We start from the raw sequence: 9,020 nt of genomic DNA, 5'->3' as shown, positions 1-9,020 counted from the left end.
TTTGAAGAGCTACACTAGATGGAATAAAAAGATCTTAATTTGACCGAACGGAGATAAAGCTTACCTCCCAAATGGATTCCACCTACGAACTCGGATCTAAAGCTCAACGTTGATGCCTCCATCGGCAACGACACAATGAATGGAGCCATTGCCGATGTCCTTCAAGACTCAAAAAGTACTTTGCTTGATGGATTCGTAGAGATAATTCCCCCTTTCTTGCCAATTGTAGCAGAAGCGCAAGCCTTAGGACATGGTCAGAATTTTCTAAAGTCAAGGAGAGAGAGGAAAGTGCAGATATTGGAGTCTGGCTGCTGTACTTTGGTGAATATGGTCAATGTAGTAGGGGACCTAAATTGGGAAGCCTAACGTCATATAATCGAAGCCCAACACCTCTTGGCCCAAATGAGCAATGTATCGGTGGCCCACCGTGATAGAAGAGCCAACGAACTAGCCGACTAGTAAGCAAAAAACCACCGCCGCAATAACGTCCCTCTATCTTGGTTATCTAGACCTCCTCAAACTTTATGGAATTTGCTTTGTTTTGATGCCCTCTCGTTGGGCTTTCTATGTAAGGACTCTTAATTTTTTGCAATGAAGGTTTTTTTCTTTTTTACAAAAAAAAGAGCTTTGACCTAATCATAAACATAATCAAACGGAACTCGAGTGAAAAAACATACATTTGAGGATTAATCAATGCTGTGGATGTTCAAGATAAAGTTGAGGGAAGAGGAGGTGCTTATAGAGATAGTCTTCGAGGTTGAAGATCTAAGAAGCGGCCCAAGCGGGGTAGGCGACGGCGGGGAGGGCGGCCAAACCTATAATTTTTTATGTACAAGAAAAAAGAAAATTACAAATTACAAATTAAAAAAACCACAAATTATAAAAATATAAAAATTGTTCAAGAGACACGTGAATAAGTTAATTAATAACCTTTATAAATAGGTTGTAAATTGTAGCAACCTAGTAGTTTGCCACTATCGCGTCCTCAATCCACACGAGGCTAGCGTAACGCCCCATACCGAAGCGCCACGACTAAGGCTTACGTTTTCTGCTTTAATCTTTTTTTAATCAGAGTAACCGGCGCATGCTGAAACTCTAAAATAGAAAATCAAGCGGCCATACGGGTATAAGTGCATGTCAAAATAAAAACATTCAATCGACAGAGCATGCCTATACAAAGAGTATGGCCTTTTCATGGTTCACTAATCAAATGCACACATTTCAAAATAGCACACTTTTATTCATAACTCGTTTATTAAAACTTGCCATCCACTCCTCATTACATATTTATATAACTATTCACTTTATATACAAATTTACATGGGAGGAGTATAACAGAGGGTAATCTACACCAAATTCCAGCATTGTCATCCACGGCCTCCATCATTCCAACCATTTTGGGCTAGCTCATCCGAAAAATACTTAATCAACGAGAGTAAGCCGAAGCTCCTCCGCAAGTAGGATCCCTAAGACAAACGACTAAACAAACTATAACATTACAGAATTGAGGATTGTCCAATAATCAAGAACATTTTATATCAACCGCAGAATATCGAATCCTACTAAAGTAAACATGATCCTCATAGATAATAGATCTCAGAATGATATCCAAATCCTCTATCACAATTTATCAATATATAAGGAATATATGATAAACCAACACCCTATTACATGTCTAGGACCAATAGGGAAAAAAAAAAATCTTACAACACAAGAACAATGAGAAATAGATGATTTTTGTACATAAAATCAAGTCATGCATGCAATTCCTTCATGACCTTGACTTGCATGCCATCCATTAAATATTTGTGCTACCAAATTTTGCCTCAATGTCATCCAATGATCCAATGGCTCAATAACATCAATTGTTTCCACATCTTCAATGGTATCAAGCAACCTCATCTAATTGTGCATCAATTGTATCGGTAATCATTTCTCTTCTTATCAAATTGCGTATAAGGCAACAAGCTATGATTATTCGACCTTGCGTTCTAATTGGATAAAAAGATGGACTCCTTACAATAGCCCACCGTAACTTAAGTAGAGTGAAGCATCTTTCTATGAGATTTCTAGCTTGATAATACTTCATGTTGAAGTACTCCTCAGGAGAATTTAGCATACGATTTGTTGTCCACTCATATATGTGGTATCGAGTACCTCTATAAGGGGCAAGAAAGCCCTCCCCATTAGTGTATCCATCATCTACAATATAATGATAACCTAATAATAAAGGATAACACCATTAATTGTCTTAGAATTGTCAAAACCCACGTGACAAAGAATGCAACATATTTGTAAAGGCTTAACTTACCGACAAGAATTTTCAAACCATTTGATTTAATTAAAGCATCTTGAAGCACTTTAGAATTCACTACTGAGCCTTCCCATCCAAGTAAAACATATATGAATCTCATGTCACGTGAGCAAACTCCTAACACGTTGGTCTCCATCTCATCTCGCCCTTCCTATTTCGGTACCTTGATTTATGAACCTCCGGAACATGTACCCTAATGTAAGTACCAGCTAATGGTCCTACGAGAGCCCAGAAACATGAAATCAATGAAATAACCTTATCTTTAAATTATTAAATTAATTCATGTAATAGCATAACAAACATACCTTATACCATTTCTATGTCTCGTTGGTACATTCCTCTAGAACTGGTTCAAGTGAGCCAAGAAGAACACTATGCATTCTTATCATCGCAGTTAAAACTAAGTTAAAATATCTACTTATTATTTCCCCGGACCTCATAAATATGAACTTAATGACACGATTCTTCACATGATGGGCAAGTATATGTAAGAACATAGCTACTTATTCTTCCATAGTTATAAGTCCATCTTCTTTTAACCCACCAATAGTACGGGTCAACTCGCATAGTATAGTAAATGTATATCTATCCATCCTAAGTTGTTCCACACAATTCGATGATCCTTGAATGGGTGCGTTTGGGAAGAGCATTCCCAAGGGGCTTTGGGTGTCCAAAGCCTCTTGGGCCAAAGTTTTGGTGTTTGGGAAGTTTTTGAAAATATCTTTAGGCCAAATATCTACATTCAAAAAGCCAAAAGCCCAAGGCAGCCTTGAAGCCGCTTTGGCTTTTGGCATTCTCGACATCTTTCCGAGAATAGTTAAATGATTTTTTTATTTTTTTTTATTTTGTCCTTTTTGTCATCAAATATCTTTATAATTCCAATGTTGCCCCATCCAATATAGAAACCCCACATTTACCTCTTTTTTTTTACTAGATCCGAAGTTGCCTCATCCTCCTCTCTTCGTCTCTCTTAGGTATACTCTCACTCCATCGCTCGCTCGCTCTCCATCTCCAAATTCATCCTATCCTTCGGATTTCACCTACATTTCTAGTGAGTTTCGTCATGGATTCTTTGAACGATTCTTCATCATGCTTCATTTTCTCTCGGCATTTTTGGAGAATTGAGGAGATCTGGTATTAGCTCTCAAGTTCTAGTTTGTCCCCCTGGTTCTCTCTCGTTTTCTTTGTCCCGTTTGAGCTGCTTGATGATGGACTCGTGGTTGGTTATGTAAACGTGACCAATGAAGGGGTATTGTGTGAAATGGGTCCAAGTAATTTTCCAGGAATACCCGAAACGAAGAACATGTGAACCTTTGAAATCGTGGAAAGTTGAAGTTCTTGGGCTGGAATGAGAGGTTCCAAGAAAACCCCGCAAAGTGAAAGAGGGAGAGGAGATTTTTGTGGACTTTAGCTGCTCCATTGAGAAACCGGTACCGGAGGTTTATTTCTAAGGCAAAGTCACCTTTAACTTTCGTTGTATGCCTTTGTTTTCGGCAATTTGCAATGAGCCCGAAAAATTTCACTCGTAAAAAATAGGTGTTGTGTACGTGGTCCAGTGGTGTTTTGTGTGTATCTAGAGTGTGGTGGAGTTATTGGAGCAATTTATCAATTACAGGACTCACATACTGTTTAATGAGATTGCAGCTCCTTGTTTCTATACTTGTTAACATATGTTCTGCACCTTTGCTCTTTTCTTTTCGTGTTGACAATAGAAAGTAATTTTTTTTTTTTACTTTGAGTTTTAGATTTTAATTTAGAGTTAGCGATTTATTAGTTCGAGTTGATAATGGGAAAGAAAGCGAAGAAGAAGCCTCTATGGATTTTTTTTTTTTGTTCTTGTATCGCATCCCTCTAGGCATGTATGTCTTCATGGCAAAGTGACCCTTAGTAAAAATCTATCTAATTTATTTGCATCTCTTAAATATTTGTCTTCATTTTACTAGAAGATGGCAAGTTCATCAAAGGAAAAGGCATATTGGGCCCCAGAAGATGTAGAAACTTTTTGTAAGTTGTGCATTAAACAAATTGAAATAGGCAATTGACTTGCAAGAACCAAAAGGGATGGATGGAAATTTATAATTAATAAGTTTGAGGAGTTGAGGGGCAAAAAGTATGACAAAAATCAAATGAAGAGTAAGTGGGACAATCTTAAGGAAAGAATACAAAATATGGAGGAAATTACTTCTCAATGAAACAGGACTAGGACGGAATGCAAGGAAGAAGACCATAGATGCAAATGATGAATGGTGGGAGAGGAAAATTAAGGTGTTTATCTTTTTTTTTTTTTATACTTTTTTGCAAGTTCATCTTTTATAATACAACTTACAAAAATGTTCTATTATAACAGAAGGATCATAAGTTTAAGGCTTTTCAAACGAAAGGCATACATCCGGATCTTGAAGTGTTATTGGATAGAATGTTAAGGGAAACAATTCCCACTGGAAGTGTCACATGGAATCTTACACAAGGTTTAATCAATAATGAGGAGATTGAGGCCCCACAAGCTGATATGGGTGATTGTGCTGGATCTACTAATCATAATTTAGAAAATAATGCAGATGAAGATATTGCTCGACCAAGTCCAAGTAAGAGCAATAAAAGAGCAACGCACGTGCAAGTTGGAGGAAAGAAATGAAAAAAGTTGATTGGATTTGTTAAGTTAGCATCACAAATTGATAGACTTTACTCAACTGTTGAAAGTAGGGGTAATGTATCATCTTTTGCAAGGAAGTTTGATCCTTCCAAGGAAATTATGCAAACATTGGAGGCCATACACGAGATTAAGCAAGATCGAAAGTTGTATTTTTTTGTACTCTCACACTTTGCTGAAAAGAAAGACAATCGGCAAATCTTCATAAACTTAGATGGAGATGAAGAAAAAGTGAAGTGGCTCAAGTTCAAGTTGGAAGAGCACAATAGTCGTCACTAGAATATTAGCTACTTGTTTGAACTCTTTTATATGCTATTTTATTGTAATGTGAGACTTATTTGCGGTTGGTATGATTTGCACTTTATTTGCACTATGTATGAACTATATTCCAATTTATGTTCCAATGTGAGACTTGTTTTTACTTGGTATTCTTTTCGTTGAGTGGATTTTACATATATATGATGGATGATTTCTATTTATGGATGATTTAGATTATCTATCTATTTTTTAACTGTAACTCTATATTTTGTTACTTTGAATAGTTATTATGGATGATTCTCATGAAGGGAAAAATCATTACAAAGAGGAAGAAGAATATTGGCAAATTGTAGAAGTCGCTCAAGCTGCAGTGGCTTATCAAGCAATGTATAGTTACAAAGAACCTTGCATGACATCATCATTTACGGGAAATAAATGGTTTAGAAGAGTTGATGGGTGAAGATGCTAATCCGATAAGGTGCTATCAAATGTTTAGAATGGATAGGATTGTGTTTAATAGTTTAATGCATGATTTAGTAACGGGCTATGGTTTTCAAGGATCTAGAAATATCGATGTAATAGAAATGCTTGGAATATTTCTTCTCATTTTAAGACATGGTGTGGGTAATAGGCTAATATAAGAGCGCTTTCAGCGCTCTAGGGAAACCATAAGTAGGTATTTTAGCTTAGTATTAGATAAAATATATGCAATGGGTAAAGATTTGATCCAACCATTTGATCGGCAATTTAGGGAAGTTCTAGAGAAGATCAAGAATAAATAGCGATTCTATCCTTATTTTAAGGTATATTTCACTTATTAAATATAAATGTAGAACTAAACATACATTTCGATTACAATAATATTTGCATTTTGCGTGTCGGGATTGTATTGGGGCTATTGATGGCATACATATTCCAGCCGTGGTATGTATGCATGATAAGATTCGTTTTATTGATCGAAAAGGAAAACCTACTCAAAATGTATTGGCAATGTGTAATTTTAACATGAAATTTATTTATGTTTGGGCTAATTGGGAAGGGCAAGCTCATGATGCTTGTATCTTCTGTGAAGCCATTAAGAGACATGATTTACAATTTCCTCATCCTCCTCTAGGTTAGTGAATTAATGATTTTTGTAGAGTAATATGTATACATATGTCTATGTTGATTGAATTTACATTATATTTTGTAGGTAAATATTATTTAGTAGATATTGGATATCCAAATTGAACAGGTTATTTGGGGCCATATAAAGAAGTTAGATACCATTTGGCAGAATTTTGGCAAGGTCGCACACCTATAGATTATCGGGAGGTATTCAACCATGCTCATTCATCGTTGCGATCAGAAATTGAGCGAGCCTTTGGTGTGTTAAAAAAGAAGTGGAAGATTCTAAAGCAAATGCAAAGTTACCCGTTTGAAAAACAAGTGAAAATTGTGATAGTAGCAATGACTTTGCACAATTATATACGGAGAAACACCATCAATGATACACATTTTGCAAGAGCTAATTTGGATCTTGATTATGGATATTCAGTTAATCTTAATGATGTAAATGAGGGGACTAGTGCTTCAAATAATAATTTATCTTCTGACATGGAATTTCTACGTGATTGAATAGCCATGAGTTTAGTAAATTTTTAAGGATGCTTATAATTTTCAAAAATAACATAAATCTTGTATCGATGCATACGTGACTATGTTTATTATAATGAAAGTACTCTCTTTTTAATTGTGAAAGAAGTCCACTTTGATATGATTTTTTTATTTATAAATTTGTTGGTACGTCTCTATCATATTATTCTCAATGCAAACATATAAATGTGGCCGTCATTATTTTCTTTTTCTCATTTCAAACAAATTAAAATATATATAAATAGGTCACATTAAATGACTTTCCAAATATATATTTACCAAATAGCATTTTTCTCAAAAGCCTTTCTCAAGGCACTTTTCAATTACAATTTACTAAATAGTTTTTGCATTTCACTAAACCCCTTTAGACTAAAGGTATTTGCATTTTCCCAAAGACTTTCCCCAAAAGTCTTTCCAAACGCAGCCAATATATGCCTACGGTAGTGTCTTTCAAAGAGAGTGGGCGCCATAATCATATACATCATACACAAAAGTAACATCCGTAGGTTCATCTCCTCTAGTATCAGAATGCTAAAATTCTTCTCTGTCATCGTGATCCATATCCGATGAGGAAAAAAATAGTAAAATTAGGTAAGTACAAACTAGCAGATTAGATAATAGCAAAATCACAAAAATTCCAAATCAAGATTTCCGAATCAATCCATGATTATTGCAAAAAACACAACGCACAATTTCTTCTTTACACTTGAGAGAAAATTTAGTTGCGCCTTCCTCGATCAAATTTTCTTTTTAGTTTTCTTAATATTCTGAGAATTATCAATGAATGTAATACAATGGCAAGTGCAAATGCCCTTTAGAGCCTATCCAAATAACGGTTTGAAGCATAGGTCATATCGCTCCTTAGATATGTATAATTGAGACCAATACTTGATCGAGATCAAATGGAATTTAAAATCAATATACGAAAGTCGAGCTAATTGGCAACACACTGAGCCCCAATTTTGCGCCCATTGATTGTGGCTTAAAAATATCTAAAAAAACCCTAGCAACATCGATAATTCCGTCACATACAGAGAGAGTAAACCTTGTCATGAGAGTGTTCTCGAATAGCTTGGCCAATAGACAAACTATCGTCCCTAGACAAAGAAACCAGGTCCGAACTACTCTAGCATCGTTTCGCAATATGTAAGGATGTTTTCCCTATAGATCCAATATAGATGATTCGCAAGCAACCAAAAAGAAAAAAGAGATGAGAGAGAGAAATAGAGCTAGATCCACAAACTATTGCCCCATGAATATCTAATACAAACCAAAAGAAGGAACTCACTAACCCCACAAGCGATTGCACAGAGAGAGGGAGAGACGGAGACGAACCTTGCAATGAATCAAAATCGCATGTGGATTCACACTAGAGATGGAGCTTGTATTTGTCGGATTAGAATAAAGAAGAAGAGCTGCGTATCTTGCTGCTTTCGTGAAGTGTTTTTGTCAAACTTGGATGCAAGAGGAGACATGCGCGTGCACAAAGGAGAAGGAAAAGGACAACGTAGGGTTTTCCGAAAAATAGCTAGACAAAAGAAATTCTATCCAGGTCTATCCTACCCTCCCCCTAGGATATTTTTATCCGATCTATATCCGACTTTATCATATCCCGAACAGTCACCAAACATAGGACATGATAGATCCCGACTTTTATTTGGATAACTAAACACAGCCTTTGGGATTTAATTTGCTGCGAATCTTTGTTTTCTAGCCACTGTAATTCCAACTTTGAATGAATGAAATGCAACTAATTTCAAAAAAAAAGTTAAAATATGTGTCTTCAAGCCAAGTTGACACATGTACTCATATGTAAGCTCATCATAAAAACACATGCACAAACCCATAAAAAAAAAAAAAGTTCCCAACTCTAATAACCACACCATCTCTCTCTCCTCTCTCATCAAAGTATCGACCACCGACGCCGATGGCACGATCTCTCTCTCTCTCTCTCATCTATGTGCCGGCGACCGTGAGTGCGCCCACTTGCGACCACCATGTTCGGGCCGTGGAGGACTCAAGGCCATGGATCATGATCTCTTAGCACTTAGTAGAGAGCAAGAGATAGAGTAGGGCCGCCGATCATGAATAGGCAAGAGGAAAACGTGAACCGATACAGAGTAATGGGCTTTTGGGCCCAAAAGAAAGCCCAACTAAAAAGTT

The 9,020-nt window shown here is 36.3% G+C and overlaps 1 pseudogene; it reads left to right on the top strand.

Annotated features, from left to right (window-relative positions):
• Positions 1-4,260: 4,260 nt before the first annotated feature.
• Positions 4,261-5,243, top strand: LOC125316572 (annotated as a pseudogene).
• The last annotated feature ends 3,777 nt before the right edge of the window (positions 5,244-9,020 follow it).

The sequence above is a fragment of the Rhodamnia argentea genome, chromosome 9, assembly GCF_020921035.1.
Source record: "Rhodamnia argentea isolate NSW1041297 chromosome 9, ASM2092103v1, whole genome shotgun sequence".
NCBI classification, from domain to species: Eukaryota; Viridiplantae; Streptophyta; class Magnoliopsida; order Myrtales; family Myrtaceae; genus Rhodamnia; species Rhodamnia argentea.
This window is presented reverse-complemented; position numbering and strand designations above follow the sequence as displayed.